Raw genomic sequence first — 22,717 nt, forward strand, 5'->3', positions numbered from 1 at the left:
CCCTGGTATTGTTTATCTTACTTTATGACAGTTCATATAATTTTACCATTCTTTACTTTTTTCTTCATAGTCATCATTTTTAACAATATGATAATAATAATATTTCACTGTATTCATGTCACCCAGTCAGTCAACACACTTATTTTTAAGCAGTTATTTTATTTATTTTTATTAAGCTCTTATTTCACTTACTTCTCTAAATTCTAAGGAAACAAAGAAAGCAAAAACAGTCCATGCCTTCAGAAGGCTTCCATTGTAATGAGGGAGACAACATATAGATAAATAATCAAAGATATATTCTGAAAAGCTATCTACAAATTAGATGGAAAATACTTAGCAGAATTCAGCGGGGAAGGTATTAGTGGTTAGCAGGATCGGGAAACCGCTTCTGTAGAGATGAAATCTTAAATGTTTTGAAGTAAGTCAGAGAACGGAAGAAATGTAGGTGAGGAGGAAGAATATTGATGGGTATAAATAGTAAAAGCAGAGGGGTAAGAGATGGTGTGGAAAGAGAGAGAGAAAGAGAGACAAAGACAGACAGAGACAGACAGACAGACTTGGAGAAAGAGAGAGAGATATATTGTTAGACCTATATGTTTAAAAAAGTATTTTTTCAATTAAGTGGTAGAAGGATTGGAGAAAATGGAAAGGAGAATAAGCTTTATATAGAATCTAATATGTGCCAGACACTGTGCAAAGAGATTTTTTTTTTTTTTGGCAAAGATTATCTCATTTGGTACTCATACAAAATATATGAGGTAGATGCTATTGTGATTTCCATAGATAGTGTCTGAGTTTATATTAAAATTCAATTCTTCCTAAAACCAGACCCAGTGCTCTGGGAAAAAGAGTAAGAAAGTATTCACATAAAAAGTACTATGCCATCCAGAGAAAACCTCCAGCTTTCCTCTTTGGATCTTTCTGAGCTCCTAAGCTCAAAGACCTCTCTGAGGACTTGAGGAATCAATTCTTCACATCTGGGATCTGGTAGTATCTCCAAGCAGCCCAGCCTAGTTTACTGTAACCCATTTTCCATGGTTTCCTATTATAGATTCAATCTTTTGTAAAGAATGACTTAAAAATTTTTGTAATTTGAATTTTGACTACACAGGAATGTATAACTTATGTACAACATTGTCCATGTAGAACTAACTGTTTTGAAAATGTTCTTCACTTAAAGTGGCATTTTTGTGGAACTGTATTAGTGATAATAATAGTTAACATTTTACACAGTGTTTTATAGTTTTCAAAGAACTTCATAAACATATTATTTGACATTGAGCTAAATGATCTAATTATATTATACTTTGAATGAGGAAACTGAGGTTTAAAAAGGTTAATGTCACATAGTTAGTAAGGAAGAGTATTAGGATTTGAATTTAGATTTTCTTAAGACCAAATAATTATACACATGGGAATAGGTTTTCATTATTTTAAAAGATTCTTTGATGCTAAGTTTCACTCTTTCTAGGCTGGATGTTGCTCCTTTTGCTAAAATAAACTGCTTTTTGATAAATCAGTCAATGTCCTGGGCTTGGAAAATTTTTGAGTATCTATAAATCATTACAGTTATTAACACGCTTAAATACTGATGAGTTTTTCTACCATGGATTTATGTCATAGCATTACTCCTGATGCATTTTTTGAGAAACAACAACTCCAAAAATGGCTAACAAAAGAAAGCCTTCCCCTTGTAGTTGTAGGACTTTCCATGTAATGACACAATTTGCCTGCTTGTGACTTCATCTTCAATGAGTACGTCTCTGGTTTGAGGTCTGCAAGAAGAGATCACTGCACATGTGCTATTTAAATCTTGACAAAACGTCATAGTTGGAAATGAGCTGGCTTTCTCTGTTTCCTTTTACGTAGATAGTTGCAAATTAAAAGAATACAAGATAAACTAAGGTCGCTGTTGCAAAAGAGATGATCTGGAGCAATAGTTGATCAGGATAAGGACTCTGGGGTGGTGATGAATGATTGAGTGTATCATAAAACGCTAATGGTTATTTTAAAACTTCTTGTCATTGAAGTATAAGATCTTTCAAAATATGGATTCATAAAGGAGACAGGAAATTATGAATAATTCCTCATGAATTTCTCATGAATAATTCTAAGAGGATTATCACTGTCAATACCCATGGGAAAAGAATAGACCATAGATCTTTCCAAAGGTTATTGCTATTTCTGGACTCTTAATGCTTAAGTAGTAAAATAGAAGAAGTTCAGGACAAATATCATTTTAGAAATTCAGTATGTATCTTCTCTTTGAATGGCTTTATCATCACAGAATCACCTGTCTTAAAAAAAAAAAAAAACTCTTCACTTTTCAACAGGAACCAACCAAAGACAACCATAGTACATGAAATACTTACGGGAGAGATTGTAGAATCAACTGATTATCTTCTCTAGGCTATTTTAATTGAAACAGCAAAAGAGAGGAGAGATGTACAAGGGAGTACATAACACAGAAATCACCAAAACCAAAATAAAATCAATTTAACAAAACTTTTTTTGTTTGTTTTGCTTTGGTTTTTTGTTTTTACTTTTTTAGCTGTCTTTCACAAGCTCAGCTCATTCTGGAGTTTTGCAGTCTTGACTTGGTTCTTACTAGGATTGTGTCACAACTTTATATTTATCTTCTAATACTTCATATATTTTGTCTTTATTTGATTGAAGAATATCAATGAAGATAATAAGCTACCAATACCTGCCTAAACTGTGTGATTCAACCATACTTTCGAAAAATTCAATAATAAGTGGTGCCCTCAACATACTCTAGACCTTTGCATTCTTTTGAGATTTAGATGTATTACATTGGTTCATGCAAACTTTCTTCACATGAGACATTGCTTGCTTTAATTGTCCTTTTACAATTCCATCCCCAACCCTGATAAAACTTTATTTGATGAAGTTCTTTGCAGTCTTTCTTCTTTACATTCCTCATTTGTAATGCATTATTGCCTATTTATACTTGCCATGTGTGTCTCAGTTGCTTTTAGGGCACCCTAAATTTTATTTTATTTGTATTTTTGGAGATTCTAAGTTTTTTCTGTCTACCATCATACAATATTATCTGAATAATATCGGTGTTAAAAACTTGGACTTTTGTTTTATGGGAGAGCTTGAAATTAGAGAAAGAATTTCACATTTCCCAAAGGCTACCCAGTCTGCTTTTTTCTTCCTATTTAATTTTTAAACCAGCTTATTGTCTATTTGCAATGAATGTCAAGACATAAGGACTAATGGATGACTTCTATGGTATAACCATCCAACTGGATATAAGGGTCTAACTAGGGATCTTAACCTGGAATCTATAGACTGCTATAATTGTGTATGGATTTCAGCTAATCCATAGCTAAAATGGATTAACTATATTTTTTCTTTCTTTCTTTGTATGTTTCTTTGCTTCTTTCTTCCCTCTTCTTTTCTACAAAATGATCAATATGGAAGTATTTAACATGATTATATGCATCTAACCTATATCAGATTGATTACTATCTCAGGGAATGGGAAGGGTAAGATGAGAGGGATAGAATTTGGAACTAAAACCTTTAAAAAAGACAAAATATATTATAAATTATTTACATGTACTTGGAGAAAATAATATTTGAAAAAGAAATGCTCAGGGTGCCACTAATGATCGCAAAATCACAAAGAATGAATGCCATAAAGAGAAGCAGTAAAGATAAAATGAAAGAGAAAGTGGTGATAGAGCTGATGAGAAAAAAGAAAATGGGGAAAGAACATTTGAAGAAACAGAGTAAAAAAATAAAATGTTTTGAGGGTGATGGGTTCTATTTTTACAGTCCAATTCCTTGGCCTCTGCCAATGGTCTGCTAGTACTAAAGAAAAGTCAATGCATTCATATTGAGTTTTTTTTTTTTTTTTAAATCAGGTGTCATTTTAGGCTGTATAGAAATTTTTTTTAAGTTTCTAGTTTCAGAAATTTTGTTAAAAGTTTCTTTGAGAATAAGACTGCTCATGTATTTGCCATGTAAGTTTTTTTTTTCCTAAAAATTAAATGTGTTTTAGATGTAACATTCTTATTGTCTCCAATTTTTGTCTTGTATTTTGGGAAATAACTGGAATTTCTTATTGCAAAATAATGGTATAGTCCCTGTTTCTTTTTTAGTTTTTATTGTTTTCACACTGACTGAGACAGCAATAGGTGAGATGTGGGGAGGGGAGGATGTCACTTTAGACTAACACCTAAGCTGCAAATGGTTGATATACCATTCTCAAAATGAGTGCCCTAATGTCCTGGAGATGTTAACAAATTTAGTCCATTCCATATGCTCCATAAATCATAAAAGCTTACAACTAGAAGGGACCCTAGAGTTTCTCTAATAAGTACTCTCTAGCTTCTGTTTGAATAAGTTTTGTAATAAGGAACTCTTTAATGAGGAAGTTGATCTTATTTCTAGACATCTCTAATTGTTCAGAAGTTACTTATATTGAGTTGAAATCTAATTTTCAACATTTCACAGGATAAACTAATCTCAGAGTTGGAAAGGACCTCAAAAGGCATGTAGTCCAAATCATTAGTGGAAAAAAAAATTCTACTTATGACATTCTTTGTAAGTAGTCATTCAGTCTATGCCCCAAACCTCTTAAAGGAGGGCTCATAACTTTGAAACTTCTGTTCCAATTTAGGCTGTCATTATTGGAATGTATTTCCTGACATCAAGACTAAATACTTCTTGTAACTTTTACCTGTTTTTATCATTTAGTGCCAAGTAAGGCACATCTAATACCTTGGCGAAAATCTGTTAGATGTTTAAAGAAAGCTATCAAGTCCTCTTTTGTTTAGGCTAAACTATTCCCCATTGCTGATATGAGTTGATGTAGAGGATCCTAACTATCTTCCTTATCTTCTTTTGGATGTAATCCAACTTATAAAATGTGTTTCTAGGATCTGATCACAGTACTGTAGCTATGTTGTGCCTAGGACTGAGTGTAATGGTAGTTAAAACAACTTTCTTAAAGTGTCCCTTTTCTGAACTCTTCAGTTTGGATGATTCTAAATCTCTGACCTTAATTAATCCCTATTTCATTTTTTTAGTTCTTTCCTTAACAATCTCACTTTTAGTGTTTTAAACTATTATCTTCTTGTGATACATTTGCAGATATGTTATATTATTATATGAAATCACACACTATGTAATATATAAATTCAACACATATTATTATACACAAGATTATAAATATTAATGCATATATTATATTATAAATTATAATTATTATATAATATCAATTTATACAACATATATGCTTCTATGTATTGCATACACATAAATATATAACTGTATATAATACTAGATTATGTCATATGTATGTAATATATACAATAACAAAAAATGACTCCCACATCTATGAATCCATACCTGACTTCTCTCCTGAGTTCAAAACCTTTGCACGTAGCTGTGGGATAAAACCATGATTTAAAAATCTTGCTATTGTCCTATATATAGTTCTCAAGCTCTGTTTATTCTTAATAACTTTCTAAACCTCTCTTTAATTATAGACACTAACTTAATATAGGTCATTATTACCCCTGACTCAAAACTATTTCAAAAGCTTCTCAATAGTCTTTCTGCTTCTACTTCTTTTCCGATATCAACTACATTCCATTGTGAAACTAATTTTCTCTAATTATGGATTTATTTGGTTATTCCCCCCTTTTCCATAACTCTTCAATAGCTCCTTATTGCTCATAAAGTATAAACTCTTTAGCTTATTATCAAGATCCTCTCCAATATAGAATCACTTTGAATTTCCAACTTTATCTCATATTAATCTCTTTCAACCTTTTTCCATTTGAACATAATTGTTATTCTCTTTTTCCTATGTGCATCCCAAACTTTTCTGCTTCTGTTCCTTTGCTAAATCTTCTCTCTTCTTGCCCTTGTTTTGTACCACTTATACATAATGATCTTGTGTTATAGTTATTTGTATACATGCTATCTCCCTATCAGATTAATCTCTGTGAGAATAGGATTGTGCCTTATTTAGTTTGTCTTTTCCCTTACAACCTTCACAGTGCTGGATACACAGTTGATGTTAATAATAAGTGCTGAATTGAACTATAAACTTTTAAAGCATCAGCAAACCAATGAATTCAAGAGCAACCTCTGATGTCCGCTGAGTAAAGTTCACCTTTTCCTCCATTCATTTGAGCTGTTGAATAGTTTGTATTTTTCTTTGGCCAGAACTGAAAGATGTCTGGAATGTTTCTCTTCCTTTGAATTCTATGTCTTTTTTGATTATTCTTACTAGTTGTTTTTTCTTTGGGGCCTGAGCATTCATTTCAAGCACGGTCTCACCGATGACTAGTCAAAAATGTCAGCGTATTTAATTAATTAGTAAAGATTTACCAGTGGAGTCTGTACAATATCTCAGCTGAGCCTTCAACATGAACCTTTCTTGTCTTCTAGGCAGCAGCTGGCTCTGCTGAGCCAAAACTAGATTGCCTCGTGGCCAAACCAGCAAGATGTGAATTAAATTTATTTCACTTGGAAACAATTCTTGGCATATATTAAATACAACAGCCTGCAAAGGTCAGCATCATAAAGGCAGTAGCCCCATGAGTAAGAGGATACATGGTTTCTATTAAGCAAACCAAAAACTTGAGAATTGGCAGGACTGAGTTGCTCCCAGGGCAGATGGGGACCATAGTGCTTCACTGGAGAAGTCTGATGGCTTCTGCATATTTCCAAGAATTTTTGCTCATGGTTTTCATAGTAAAAATGGGAATGGATTTCATGTCAAATCCCTGTTCCTCATGTCTTTGTGCCAACTAAAAGAATGTTCCCATGATATGGCAGAAATGTACATAGAGAAGCACAGGATTCTTGAATCCTATTATTCTTGGCTTTCTCCTTGGTTCAACTGAAGAGCATCATTATTGCCCTCAGTCCAGGATGCAGTTACATGGTAACAACTCTGAGTAAACAAGACAAGGGAAAAAGTAAACTTAGGTCAAATTCATTATTGTTTCTACTCTTGTGCCCATATCCCTTGTCCCTAGGTATATTCTGGGGAACCCCTTTATCTGGTTTCAATAAGAAGAGGTTCCCCACTTTGATGCACTGGAAACTCTCTTTTGGTTTCCAAAAATGGTAACCTTTCTCTCCTGGTCCTTCATCTACTTATCTTTCTCTTATATTTCCACTAACCTTTATTCCTTCTTCTGTAACCTAAAATTTGAGAGAATTTATGCCTTTGAGATCATTTGGGTTGGCCTATTTATTATGTAGATGTACATACTGAGCAGAGGCTCACTCTCTCAGGATCATTCAGGTAATAACAGCTGGAATAAGAACCCAGGTTGTCTAACTCTATCCAGTGTTCTCGCTAGTAAAACCCAATAACCTTTTAAAAGGGCTGCATTTTTTTTTTTTTATTACCACAGAAGTGAAGATCTGAAATAGGAGGCAAGAAGCCTACCCTTGAATCTCCATTGTTGCATAATTTTAAAGACTTAGTACAGGCAATTAGTGCTACCACCTATTATATAGTTATTTCCTTCATTTAGGAAAATTGAAGGATGCATTTAGAATACAAGAGAAGATCCTGAATTCAGGGAAAAAAACAGATAAATCCAAAACAACTCTGTAGTTATGATCAAAGATATTCTACACAAGACAGTAACAAAAAAGACAAAAAGAAGATGCAAGAAAGCAAAATGGCAAAAAAGATCTGGTAAAGTTTTACAAATAGCTGAGAAAAGAAGGAAAGTGAAAGGTAAGGGAGAAAGGAAAAAAGAGCAAACCGCATGCAAAATTCCAAAGGATATCCAGAGTGATAAAAAGGTTCTCTTAAATGAGAAATGCAAAGAAACAGGGGAAAAAAAAACAATAGAGTGAAAAAGACAAGATATCTCTTCAAGAAATTAGATATATCAAAGGAAAGTTTCATCCAAAAATAACCATGATAAAAGATGAAAATAACAAGGATGTAATAGAAGCTGACAAGAAGTTTAAACTGAAGCTTAAGAAGAAGTGGCAAAAATACTCAAAAAAAGTATATGAGATTTGGGATAGAAAGTGCCATCTATAACCAGAGGAAGAGAGCGCATGTGTACATTGCAGTCTTCTTTTAAAACATGCCATCTTAGCTCTTATATTAATATCTCCAGTGCTTAGTTCATTGCTTGGCACATACTATGTGTTCAACAAATGCTTTTCTTCATTCATTCATTCATGTTTCATGGAAACTGGTCAACACTAATTAATAACAAAAGTGGCATCTATTTCCCAGCTTGTATAGCTTGGGTGTCAATTATGAAGCTGGATTCTGAAGCTAATGACAGAAACCAGAGAAATTATTTCTTTGAATACAACCACTCTATTTGCCAAGCACAGGGGTAACTGGAATATAAGTCAAAAACAGGTCAAATGCTACTGTTTCATGAAATAGATCTAAACTTAGCATTCTAACAGCTTCATATCATTTGTAGGCCAGCTAAATTGAAGAAACATCACTTAAAAGGGCGTTGTGAAAATTCAAAGTGAAAGAAAAGCAGAGAGTTGCTCTTTACAAATATGATGAAACTTAGACACTGGAAAATTCTGCTTATGGTACAGCCAAATTACAACATTAACAAACATATCAAACCAAAATTATAGATTTCTAATAATATCCTCTTTCATTTCTTTCTCAACCTGAGATTGCCAGATTGAAATTATACAGGAGTTTCTCATTCAAATACTCTGAACAGCTTCCATGAACTTTACTTAAGAATAAATTTTACTTCTTTCTTGACAAACTAGATTTTTTTTGTTTTTAATGTTAAATTTGAGATGGTTCATCTACAAATGTTTTTGTAATTTTTTTAAAATCATGGGATGATCAATTCAAATTTGGTCACATATCTCTCAAATATGTATGAGACACATTGAAATCCAACTAAGATTCAAAAGGTCTGTTGCCATATTTATGGTTCCTTTTCATTTGAGAATCAGTATTTCAGTGAGATTTGTGGATGTTTGTTTCATTGTCAGTCTTCACTATTAGAAGTTTTAGTTTATTGCTTCAAACTTACCATTTTACCTAATTAGTTATTATAAATTTTAGTAGACAAAATTTATAAGGAAAAAAACCATATCTCACCCTAAGCATATGAATGGACAATGATTATTATATATGCACTCTGCTGAGACAGATAAAAGACCTACTGCTTACCCCATACATATTAGCGGTTATTTTTGATGCTTAATTCTATGCCAATAAAAAGTAAATTTTTCAATCATAAGGTTGTTTTTTTAAACCAATGTTTGATTATATATAGACTATTCCTTATAGAGGTACCTAATAGTGCAGTGAATAGTATGCTGAACCTGTGGTCAAAACCTAAATCCAAATCCAGTCTCATATACTTCTTACCTGTATTACACTGGGTAAATCATTTAATATTTATTTGTTCCAGTTTCCTGTAAAATGGGGGTAACAATAGTATCTACTTCTCAGGAATAAATGACACAATAATTGTAAAGTGCTTAGCACAGTCTTTGGCATATAATAAGTATTATATATAAAATATACATAAATATTATTATTTATTATTTCCTGAAAACATGTATACTGCATGAATGTCACAGGCAGTAAAGCTTATAATTTTATTGCCTGTCTTAATTCATAATTATAATTTATTTCATCATGGAACACTTTAGCTTTTTAGAACTCAGTTTGTGAAATATTGCCCAAAGATACCAGATCTAATTAGAATGCTGCCTCAGTCTCTACATCTATAAAATAATTATAATAATAAGAGTAGGCAAATCAGACACTATTCCATTGACTTACCTCTAAGTATTCTGTAAAAAAGTATTAACTCAAAGCAAAGAATCAACAGAATTCAAGCAAATACTTTTTAAAGTGTAAAAACTGAATGTTGAAAGAAGATAGATTACATAAGGAAAGTTCTTCAGAAAAGTAAGAAGAGAATTCAGGGTTGTGTCACAGAAGTTAATAAAGACAGAATGGTCTCATACTAAATATAAATCAGATAAAATGATAATTGAAAATAATCCATTGGATTTATTGATTAGAAGAACATTGGTAAGCTCTTTTTTAAAAAAATTAAAGCTTTTTATTTTCAAAATATATGCATAGTTTTCAAGATAAATCCCTGTAAAACCCTGTATTCCAATTTTTTCTCCCTCCCTAAATAGCAAGCAATCCAATATATGTAAAACATCTTCAATTCTTCTATACATATTTCCACAATTATCATTCTCTACAAGAAAAATCAGAATAAAAATTTTAAAATGAGGGAAAAAAAAAACAAAAACTAAGCAAATAACAACAGAAAAGTGAAAATACTGTTATGATCCAAAATTAGTCCCCATAGTCCTCTGCCTGGGTGCAGATGGCTCTCTTCATCACAAGACCACTGGAACTGGCCTGAATCACCTCACTATTGAAAAGAGCCACACCCCTCAGAATTGTTCATCATATAATCTTCTTGTTGCTCTGTAGAATCTCTTGGTTCTATTCACTTCACTTAACATCAGTTCATGTGAGTCTTTCCAGGCCTCTCTGAAATCATCCTACTGATCATTTCTTATAGAACAATAATATTCCATGACATTCATATACTATAACTTATTCAACCATTCTTCAGTTGATGGGCATCTAATATGTTTCCAATTCCTTGCCACTACAAAAAAGGCTGCTACAAACATTTTTGCACATGTGGATCTCTTTCCTTTTAGTATGATCTCTTTGGGAAGCAGGCTAAGTAGAGACACTGCTGAATCAAAAGGTATGCACATTTTGATAGGTCTTTGAGAATACTTCCATATTGCCCTCCAGAACTATTGGATCAGTTCACAACTCCACCAACAATGCATTACTGTCCCAGTTTTCTTACATCACTGTAACATTCATTCATGATTTCCTTTTCCTGTCTTTTTAGCCAGTCTGAGAGGTGTGCAGTGGTACCTCAGAGTTGTCTTAATTTTTATTTCTCTGATCATTAGTGATTTAGATAAGTTTTTCATATGACTTGAAATCATTATTTCATCTGAAAATTATCTGTTTCTATCCTTTGTCCATTTATAAACTGGAGAACAGCTTGTATTCTTATAAATTTGAGTCATTTCTCTATGTATTTTAGAAATGAAGTCTTTATCAGAACTCTTGGATGTAAATTTCCACCCATTTTACTACTTCCCTTCTAATCTTTTCTGCACTGATTCTGTTTGTACAAAAACTTTTAAAATTTATATAATTAAAATTATCTATTTTGCATTCCATAATGTATACTACTTCTACTTTGATCACAAATTCCTTCCTTCTCCATAGATCTGAGAGATAAACTATCCTTTGTTCTTCTAATTTGCTTTAATATCACTCTTTATGTCTAAATCATGAACCCATTTTGACCTTATTTTGGTATGTGGTATAAGGTGTGTGAATCAATGCCTAATTTCTACCATACTAATTTCCGAGTTTTCCCGAATTTGTGGTCACAAGTTCTTATCCCAGAAGCTGGAGTCTTTGAGTTTCTCAAACACTATATTACTATAGTCATTGACTATTATGTCTTGTGAACCTAACCTATTTCACTGATCTACTACTCTATTGTTTTTTTTTTTTTTTTTTTTGCTGAGGTTAAGTGACTTGCCTAGGGACGTGTTAAGTATCTGAGACCAGATTTGAACTCAGATCCTCCTGATTTCAGGGCTGGCACTCTATCCACTCTGCCACCTAGCTGCCTCTACTACTTTATTTCTTAGCCAGTACCAAGTAGTTTTGATGACTGTGGCTTTATAATATAGTTTTAGGTCTGGGAAAGCTAGGCTACCTTCATTTTTTTTTTTTTAATTAATTCCCTTGAAATTCTTGACCTTTTGTTCTTCAGATGAACTTTGTTATTTTTTTTAACTCTGTAAGTTAATTTCTTGGTAGTTGGATTGGTATGCTACTGAATAAGTAGATTAATTAAGGTAGAATTGTCATTTTTATTATATTAGTTTGGCCTACCCATGAGCACTTGATATTTTTTAATTCATTAGATCTGACTTTATTTGTGTGGAAAGTGTTTTATAATTGTGTTCATATAGTTTCTGGTTTTGTCTTGGCAGGTACACTCCAAATATTTTATATTATCAACAGTTATTTTAAATGGAATTTCTCTTTGTATCTCTTGCTGCTGGACTGTGTTGGTAATATATAAAATTGATGATGATTATTGTGACTTTGTTTTGTATTCTGCAACTTTGCTAAAGTTATGAATTGTTTCTAGTAGAATTTTAGTTGATTCTCAGGATTCTCTTAAGTATACCATTATATCATCTGCAAAGAATGATAATTTGGTTTCCTCATTACCTATTCTAATTCCTTTAATGTATTTTTCTTCTCTTATTGCCAAAGCTAACATTTCTAATACAATATTGAATAGTAATGGTGATAGTGAGCATTTTGTTTCAACACTGATCTTATTCAAAATTGTTCTAATTTATCATCAGTACATATTGCTGATGGTTTTAAATAGATGATACTGATCATTTTAGGGAAAACTCCATTTATTCCTGTGCTCTCTAGTGTTTTTAATAGGAATGAGTGTTGGATTTTGTCAAATGCTTTTTCTGCATCTATTGAGATAATCATATGATTTCTATTAGTTTGATTATTGATATAGTCAATGATGCTAAGCATTTCCCTAATATTGAACCAACCCTGCAGTCCTGGTATAAATCCTACTTGGTCATGGTGTATTATCCTGTTGATAACTTGCTGTAATCTCTTTGCTAATATTTTAATTAAGATTTTTGCATCAATATTCATTAGGGAAATGGATCTATAATTTTCTCTCTCTGTTTTGATACTACCTGGTTTAGGTATTAATGCTATATCTGTGTCATAAAAGGAATTTAGTAGGATTCCTTTTTTCCCTATTTTCTCAAAAAGTTTGCATAATATTGCAATTGATTGTCATTTATATATTTGGTAGAATTCACTTGTAAATCTTTCTGTTCCTGGAAACTTTTTCTTAGGGAATTGATTAAGGATTAGGGAATTGAATAACTTGTTCAATTTCTTTTTCTAAAATGGGATTGTTTATGTAATTTATTTTCTCTTATGTTGATCTGGGCAATCAATATTTTTGTAAGTATTCATCCATTTCACTTAGCTGCTAAGATTTATTGTCATGCAATTGGGAAAAATTGCTTCTAGTTATTGTTCTAATTTTCTCTTCATTGGAGGAAAGTTCAGCCTTTTTATTTTTCATACTAGCAATTTGATTTTTTTCTTTCCTTTTTCTAATTAAATTAACTAAAGATTTATCTATTTTATTGATTTTTTTCATAAAACCAACTCTTAGTTTTGTTTATAAGTTCTATGGTTTTCTTGCTTTCAATTTTATTAATTTTCCATTTTATTTTCAGATTTTTAAATTTGGCATTTATTTGGGGGGTTTTGAATATTCTTTTTCTAGCTTTTTTATTTGAGTGCCCAATTCATTGATCTTCTCTTTCTCTATTTTATTCAAGTAAGCATCTGGAGATTAAAAAAAAAAAAAAAAACTTCCCCTAAGAACTGCTTTGGCCACATCCCATAAATATTTGGTATGTTATCTCATAATTTTATTGTCTTAGATGAAATTATCAATTGTATCTGTGATTAGTTATTTTACCCAGTCATTCTTTAGGATTAGATCATTTAGTTTCTAATTAATTTTGGTCTATTTTCCCTGGCCCTTTATTAAATATAATGTTTAGTCCATCACTATCTGGAAAAAAGATGTATTTACAATTTCTGCGTTTCTGCATTTGAGTTTGAAGTTTTTATGCCTTAATACATGATTAATTTTTGTGTAGGTTCCCATGTACTGTCAAGAAAAAAAGTATATTCCTTTCTGTCCCCATTCAATTTTCTCCAAAATTCTATCATGCCTAACTTGTTTAAAATTCTACTTACCTCCTTAACTTCTTTTTTATTTTGTGGTTTGATTTATCGAGTTTTGATAGAACAAGGTTGAGATCCCTCACTACTATAGTTTTGCTGTCTATTTCTCCTTTTCCTTTAAAAATCTCATTTAGAAATCTGAAATCACTTGGCACATATATGTTTAGAATTGATATGATTTCATTATCTATGGTACTCTTAATCAAGATGTAGTTTCCTTCCTTATCTCTTTTAATTAGATCTATTTTTGCTTTTGCTTGATCTGAAATCAGGATCATTACCCCTGCTTTTTTTTTTTTTTAACTTCAGCTGAAGCATAATAGATTCTGCTCTAACCTTTTGCCTTTTCTCTGTGTGAATCACTCTGCTTTAAATGTATTTCATGTAAAAATGTATTGTAAGGTTCTGGCTTTTAATTCAGTCTGCTATTTACTTCTATCTTATGAGAGAATTCATCCCATTCACATTCACATTTAAAATTACTCTGTATTTCCTGCCATTTTATTTTCCCCAAGTTATATTCTTTTTTTTCCCCTTTCTTCCTTTTACTCCTTCTCAGTGTTTTGCTTCTGACCATCAACTCCCTCAAACAGCCCTACTTTTTATAGCTCCTCCCCCTTTTTATCCCATTTTTCCTTCTATTTCTGTTCTCCCTTCTATTAGCTTCCCCCTTTACTTTACTTTCCCCCCCTCCTACTTCCTATAGGGTGAGACAAGTTTCTCTGTGAAACCAAATATGTCTGATATTCTCTCTTTGAGTCAAATATGATGAGATGAAAGTTCATCCAATGTTCATCCCCTTCCCTTCTTTTCCTCATTTCTAATAGGTCTTTTTTGCCTCTTCATGTGATATAACTTGCTCCATTTTATCTTTCCTTTCCTCTTCTTCCAGTACAATCTCTTTTCCACCCATAGTTTTTTTTTTTTAAATATCATCATAGTCAAGTCAAATTATACCTACACCCTGTAAATATATCTCTTACAAAGATACAGTTCTCAAGAGTTAAACATATCATCTGCCCATATAGGAATATAAATTTTTTCTTTCTTTTCTTTGTTTCTTTGTTTCTTTTTGCTGAGGCAATTGGGGTTAAGTGACTTGCCCAGGGTCACATAGCTAGAAAGTATTAAGTGTCTATGGTCAGATTTGAACTCAGGTCCTCCTGACTTCAAGGCTGGTACTCTGTTCACTACACCACCTAGCTGCCCTCAAAATATTAACCTTTTAACCTTTAAAAAAGCATATTTTTCTTTCCTTTTTACCTCTTTATGCTTCTCTTGAGTTTTATATGTGAAGATCAATTTTTTTTGTTGAGTTCTGTTCTTTTCATCAAAAATAAGTGAAATTTACCTATTTCATTAGATTCCTGAATTCATCATTTCCATGAATTTCCAAATTCATAATATTTATTAATGCTAAATTTCACTGGATAGTTGATTCTTGGCTGCAATGCAAGTTCCTTTGCCTTTTGGAATATTAGATGTCAGGACCTTCAATCCTATAAGGTAGAAACTAGTAGGTCCTGGGTACTCCTAACTAATTGTAGCTCCTTGATATTTGAATTGTTTCATTCTGGCTGCTTGCAGTATTTTTTCCTCGATCTAATAATTCTAAAATTTAGCTATGATATTCCTTGGAGTTTTCATTTGGGGGTTTCTTTCAGGAGATGATTAGTGGATTATTCCAATGGCTATTTTACCCTCTGGTTATAGCACATCAAAGAAGTTTTCCTTGATGACTTTATGAAAGATGTCGTATAGGCTCTTTTTTTCATCTTGGTTTTCAGGTAGTCCAATAATTATTAGATTGTCTCTTCTGGATCTATTTTCCAGATCAATTGTTTTTCCAATAAGGTAATTTACATTTTCTTCTTTTTTTATTTTATTTTATTTTATTTTTTGGTTTTGTTGGACTGATTTTTGATTTCTTATTGAGTCATTCATTTTCATTTGTTCACTTTTAATTTTTAGTAAGTTATTTCTTCAATTAGCTTTTTTAAAAAAATCTCATTTGCATTAGCCAATAGTCCTTTTAAATGAGTTTTTTTGTTCATTGGACTTTTTTCCTCCCATTTCATAAATACTATTTTTCAAGGACTTGTTTTCTTTTTCCATCTTTGTCAAATCTATTCTTTAAAGAGTTATACTTTTTCCATCTCACCAAATATATTTTTAAAGTTTTCTTCAGATAATTTGTCTTTTCCAAACTCTCTTGCAAAGCTCATTTCCTTTCCCCATTTTTCTTTTAACTCTCTTTTAAGATTCTTTTTTAATTCTTCCAAGAGATCAGTGTGAGATGGAGACCAGCTTATGTCACTTTGAAGCTTCATCTGGAGACATTTTGTCTCTAGTGAGCTTAGAGTTTGAGGTCTGTTCTTCCCTGTTTCCACAAAAGCTATCTATGATCAGATTTTTTAAAAAAAATTTTTGCTCATGTTTAAAGGCTGAGATCTGCTCTTGGGACAAAGGAGAAGATTATCCCAAGCTTCCTCTAGAGGTGACAGCATTTTCATGCTGCTCTGGGGCTGGTGCTGCTAACTTCCTTCCAACGTTGGATGGGTGTGGCCAAATACAAAGTTTTGCTGGGGTTCAGGAGCTCACTATTTGCCTTTTGTACTTGCTTTGGAAGTCTCACATCCAGTCTGCTGATTTACTGGCTTCTGAACCAGGACAAAGTAGGCAATGATGCTGTATTTTGACTAAGAGCTTCTCAGTAGATTCCTCTTAGCATATGGAGGCCATGCCCTGGGTCCTTGAACTATGCCTGTGCTGGACAACCTCACTTCCCCAATCCCCATTGAGACAGATCTTTCCTGAAGTTCTTCCAAAATATTTTCTGCTGGAATTTTGTTACACTGTTGTTGTTCTTTTTCTTCTTTAAAATATATATGTGAGTTCTCTCTGGGGTGAAGGTAGGTTTTTTGGAAGAGGTTTTCTTGGAGGCAGCCTTAGTATCAGTTCAGATCAATAACTACCCCAAATGCAGCCAGCTGATAAAAATACAAATGTTTATTTTCTCCTTCCAAAGTAGCCTGGTTAGTTGAGGCCTCTCTCTCTGCTTGGTTCCAAGAGCTCCCTCCGAATGTCTCCAAATCCAAAGGTTTGTCCTTCAGCCTCTGCTTCTGCTTTCTTCAGCCTCCAGAGCCAGCACCAAGTTGAATCTGTCTTGCCTCTGAGAGAGCCTTCTCAATCTTCACTGAATTCTCGACTTGTAGCTTCTTCCTCTGAAAACTCTTCTTCTGCCACCAGCCAGCCAAGTGGAAAATATTCCAATGAATCTCTCTTCACTGGGCTTATATATGACTCTTCTGAGAGAATGGGATTATGGGTTTTCTCCCATAGTGCTCTTTGGCCCTAAGAACTTCAAGGGAGGTATGAATTCAGATATCTCATACTAAACCCTGAAATTTCCCAAACATGTGAACTCCAATGAGTAAAGGTGCAAACACAAGCATTGTAATAATTAATTCTACTTAGTACCTTAGTCTACTTAGTACTTAGGCCCAAAACATCTTCTTGTAAGAGCAGATCAATAATCTATCAACTCTAATGAGTTAGCAGTTTATAAAGATTCCAACATTACACTCCAAATATTTGTGGCTTCTCTCACAGCAAAACCAATTCAGAAGCTTGATCTGGTGTTGATCTGAGGTGTGACAGGCAGATTTAAGACAAAAATTTGGCTACTTGCTGCCATCTTGACTCTCTTTGAATATTTTCTTTAGAGTGCTGAATTGCTGAAATCAAATTTCAAAAAACCAAGGAATGAGAGGTGACTTATGATAAAGGAGAAAGAGGGAGCCAAAAATCAAAATCTGGAAGACCTAAAATGAGAAAATTAAGTTCTATGTAAATGCTAGCTAACATTGTTACTATTATTATTAATATTATTGTTGTTGTTGATATTATTAATTATCTGAGTTTAAGTCCTGTATGTAACACATGCTGGTTGTGATGATCTTGATGTTCATTGTTTCAATATGTACAAGTCTTTGTGACATTGAGGTTTTGCTCACTGTACTCTAGAGTGGTCTGCCATATCTTTTTTCAGTGGATTTATTTAGTCAGGCAATAAAAAGTTCAATGACTTTCCCAGGATCACATAACTAAGTAGTTGAGCTTGCTGATCTTCATTAGTAGAAAAATTTTTTTTTTCAATATGAGTCCCATTCACCAATAAAATCACAGGAATGGGAAAAATTATTTAAAAAAATAATGAATATATATGGAAGAAAGGTAGCAGCTGTAGAACACAACTTCTAGCAGGTTGGCAGTGAAAGGAAAGGAAAAAAAAATCTAGCTAGAGAGAGAAATAGAGTTGTGAAACCTTTCTCAAGAGAGCAAAGAGCTATATTGCTTGGGGGAAAAGAAATTGAAAAGTAAGGATTATAGAACTAACATATCAAAAAAGTCCAGAGGAAAACTGAGGTTGTTCTAGGTGTGCATGTAACAAGAATTGCAGTTTTGTCTTATCCATTTTAATTCATCTCTCCAAAGCCACCACTGCTGCCTCTGAACATGACAAAAGAAAACCCTCTCATAACTCAAGACCCTTTGGTAGCTTCTGACAGCTGCTGCCTACTTGCCATCTATCCCAGGATATTATGGAGATGGTCTTTACCAGAATTCTTAATATCTTCTGTGTGTTGGAGAAAAATATTTGGACAAGGACATTAAGGGTCTCTCCAGCAGCAAGATGAAGCAGATAGATACAGGAGCGTCCAGTCAATGTCACATTCTTGCTCTGAATGAAAACGTCTTTTTCTCTCACTCCTGAACATGATGGGATGGAACCAAATAAAGAGACATAATGATAATAATAATAACACCACCTAGCATTTAAATAACCCTTTAAAGTTTATAAAATGTTATATATTTGTTATCTCATTTAGTTTTCACAAAAATCTGGGTTGGTGAGTGCTGTAATTATTCCCATTGTATAGGAAAGGAAACCAAACTTCTGAGAGTCATTGTCTCACTGCTAGTAAATGTCTGAGGTCAGTTTTCCTGGTGCTAAGTCCAGAGCACTCCACTCTGAGCCACCTAGTCTAGACATTTCAAACATATTTAAAATCTCAGAAAAAGTCTAATTAGATTTAGCAATATATCTTTTCATTCTCTATTACCTGGGGATTAAAAGGAGAATAGAAGTAATAGATATAATTGGCAAGGAGGAAGTTTCAGCTCAATGTAAAAAGCTGATAAGAGGTAAGCTTACTTTATATAATTAATAAATCAGTGAACATTTTATACATTAATTGGAGCAAGGTAAGAGGAACTGAAAATCTGAGTTTAATGGTATAATATAAGGACCTCTCAGATGAGGACGTTTTTTCTCCTTTTTTAACTGCATCTTTTCCACAATTTATAGATTTAGAAGATACTTAAAACAGTGAGAGTTATTGGGACTTCCGGTTAAGATGGCGGAGAGGAGGCTCACAGTTGCATAAGCTCCGCGCTTTCTCTCACTATCCACTTCATTACAAGCCTCTGAATCAATGCTTGACTGAAAAAAACCCACAAATAGTTACCAAGACAAGCCATCCTTGAGATCCGCCAAGAAAGGTCTGTCTTTACTGGAGGGCTGGGGCGGTTTTAGATCGGGCGCAGGCTGAGGGCAGCGGCAGTGAGAGCACGGGAGCAGACTGGAGAGGGGGTGGGGAGTGATCGCAGCCGTCTCTGCGGGGAGAGCTTCGCTACAGGTTTGGATAATTTCCTCCGGCAGCAAGTCAACAGCCCAGCAGAGAAGCTAAAAACACCGGGGCTGAAGAATACAACTGCAAACAGCTGGAGTCTCTCAGGACCTGCCCCCCCCCTTCCCCCCCCTCAGTGACTCAGCACGCTTTGGGATCTCAGAGCGCAGGCGCAGCACAGTCCTGCTAGTGCCTCACTGCTGCCACCTGCAGTCTGTAGAGGAAGCTCGATAACACACCCAGCCCCCCCCCCCAAAGAAAGACTCCAGCTTTTTCTGTTTTTCTTTGGTAGTTTGTCTCTGATTAATAGACAGAATGAGCAAGAAGCTGAAATGGACTTTAACCCTTGACAGCTTCTATACAGATAGAGAGCAGACTCTAAATCCTGAGGAGACTAAAAACAGGCAGTCCCCAGGTGATTCCCCAAAGGAGGAAATCATCTGTTCCTCAGCACAGATGAACCTCATAGAAGTGATTAAAAAGGCTCTCACAAGGGAGCTAGAAGAAAAATGGGAAAAGAGCCTGGAGAAAGTTAAAGAGAGAGTGGATAAAGAAGTAAAATCCTTGAAAAATAGGATTAGTGAACTGGAAACAGAAAACAGCTCTCTAAAAAACAAAATTGGCGAAATGGAAAAAAATTCCACAGAACAAAAGAACTCAATTGGACAATTAGAGAAAGATTTTAAAAAAGTGAGTGAAGAGAATACTTCACTGAAAATCAGAATTGAACAAGTGGAATTGAATGACTCGAGGAGACAAGAAGAATCAGTCAAGCAAATCCAAAAAAATCAAACAATGGAGAAAAATGTGAAATACCTTCTGGGGAAGACAACAGACCTGGAAAACAGATCCAGGAGAGACAATCTGAGAATCATTGGACTCCCAGAAAAACATGATGAAAAAAAGAGCCTGGACACTGTCTTCCAGGAAATTATCAAAGAGAACTGCCCAGAAGTCATAGGAACAGAGGAAAAAATAAACATTGAAAGGATTCATCGATCACCCACTGAAAGGGATCCTAAAATCAAAACACCAAGGAATATAGTGGCCAAATGCCAGAACCCTCAGGTGAAAGAAAAAATATTGCAAGCGGCTAGAAAAACCCAATTCAAGTATCAAGGAGCCACAATAAGGATCACCCAGGATCTGGCAGCATCCACATTAAAAGATCGAAGGGCCTGGAATATGATATTCCGAAAGGCTAAGGAACTTGGTATGCAACCAAAAATAACTTACCCAGCGAGAATGAGCATCTTTTTCCAGGGAAGAAGATGGACATTCAACGAAGTAAGCGAATTTCATCTATTTCTGATGAAAAAACCAGAACTTAACAAAAAGTTTGATCTACAAATATAGAACTCAAGAGAAATCTAAAAAGGTAAAGATTAATCTTGGGAACTATATTTTGACTATATAGATGTATAAAGAATACATGTATACCTTGTTCTAGAAATTGATGTGGAAAGGACATTGTACCAGAAAAAGGGTAAAGTGGGGGTAGTACATCTCATGAAGAGGCATAGGAAACCTATTATATCTGAGAGAAAGAATGGAGGGGGATGAATATAGTGGGTATCTTACTGCCTTCAGAATTGGCTTTAAGTGAAAAATCTTAAGACATATTCAATCTATGGTGAAACCTCTCCCATCTCATTGAAAAGTGAGAAGGGAAAAGTGGAAAGGGAAGGAATAAGCTAAGGGGAAGGGAATACGGGAACTGGGAGGGAAAGGGGTAAGATAGGGGGAGGAACTCTAAGGCGGGGGGAGGGACACTAAAAAGGGAGGGCTGTGAGAAGCAAGGGGTGCTCACAAGCTTAATACTTGGAAGGGGGGGAAAGGGGAAAGAAGGGAGGAAAGCATAAACCGGGGTTAACAAGATGGCAAGTAATACAGAATTGGTCATTCTAACCATAAACGTGAACGGGGTAAACTCCCCCATAAAGAGAAAGCGGTTAGCAGAATGGATTAAAAGCCAGAATCCTACAATATGTTGTTTACAGGAAACACACCTGAAGCGGGGAGATACATGCAGGTTAAAGGTAAAAGGTTGGAGCAAAATCTACTATGCTTCAGGTGAAGTCAAAAAAGCAGGGGTAGCCATCCTGATCTCAGATCAAGCTAAAGCAAAAATTGACCTAATTAAAAGAGATAAGGAAGGACACTATATCTTGCTAAAGGGTAGCATGGATAATGAAGCACTATCTATATTAAACATATATGCACCAAGTGGGGTAGCATCTAAATTCTTAAAAGAGAAACTAAGAGAGCTGCAAGAAGAAATAGACAGTAAAACTATAATAGTGGGAGATCTTAACCTTGCACTCTCAGAATTAGATAAATCAAACCAGAAAATAAATAAGAAAGAAGTCAAAGAGGTAAACAGAATACTAGAAAAGCTAGATATGATAGATCTCTGGAGAAAATGTAATGGAGACAGAAAGGAATACACTTTCTTTTCAGCAGTTCATGGAACCTATACAAAAATTGACCATATATTAGGACATAAAAACCTCAAACTCAAATGTAGTAAGGCAGAAATAGTAAATGCATCCTTTTCAGACCACGATGCAATGAAAATTACATTCAACAAAAAAGCAGGGGGAAGTAGACCAAAAAATAATTGGAAACTAAATAATCTCATACTAAAGAATGATTGGGTAAAACAGCAAATCATAGACATAATTAATAACTTCACCCAAGAAAACGATAATAATGAGACATCATACCAAAATGTATGGGATGCAGCCAAAGCGGTAATAAGGGGAAATTTCATATCTCTAGAGGCCTATTTGTATAAAATAGAGAAAGAGAAGGTCAATGAATTGGGTTTGCAATTAAAAATGCTAGAAAAGGAACAAATTAAAAACCCCCAGTCAAACACTAAACTTGAAATTCTAAAAGTAAAAGGTGAGATCAATAAAATTGAAAGTAAAAAAACTATTGAATTGATTAATAAAACTAAGAGTTGGTTCTATGAAAAAACCAACAAAATAGACAAACCCTTAGTAAATCTGATTAAAAAAAGGAAAGAGGAAAATCAAATTGTTAGTCTTAAAAATGAAAAGGGAGAACTCACCACTAACGAAGAGGAAATTAGAGCAATAATTAGG

This window comes from Antechinus flavipes, chromosome 2 (assembly GCF_016432865.1).
Source record: "Antechinus flavipes isolate AdamAnt ecotype Samford, QLD, Australia chromosome 2, AdamAnt_v2, whole genome shotgun sequence".
NCBI lineage: Eukaryota > Metazoa > Chordata > Mammalia > Dasyuromorphia > Dasyuridae > Antechinus > Antechinus flavipes.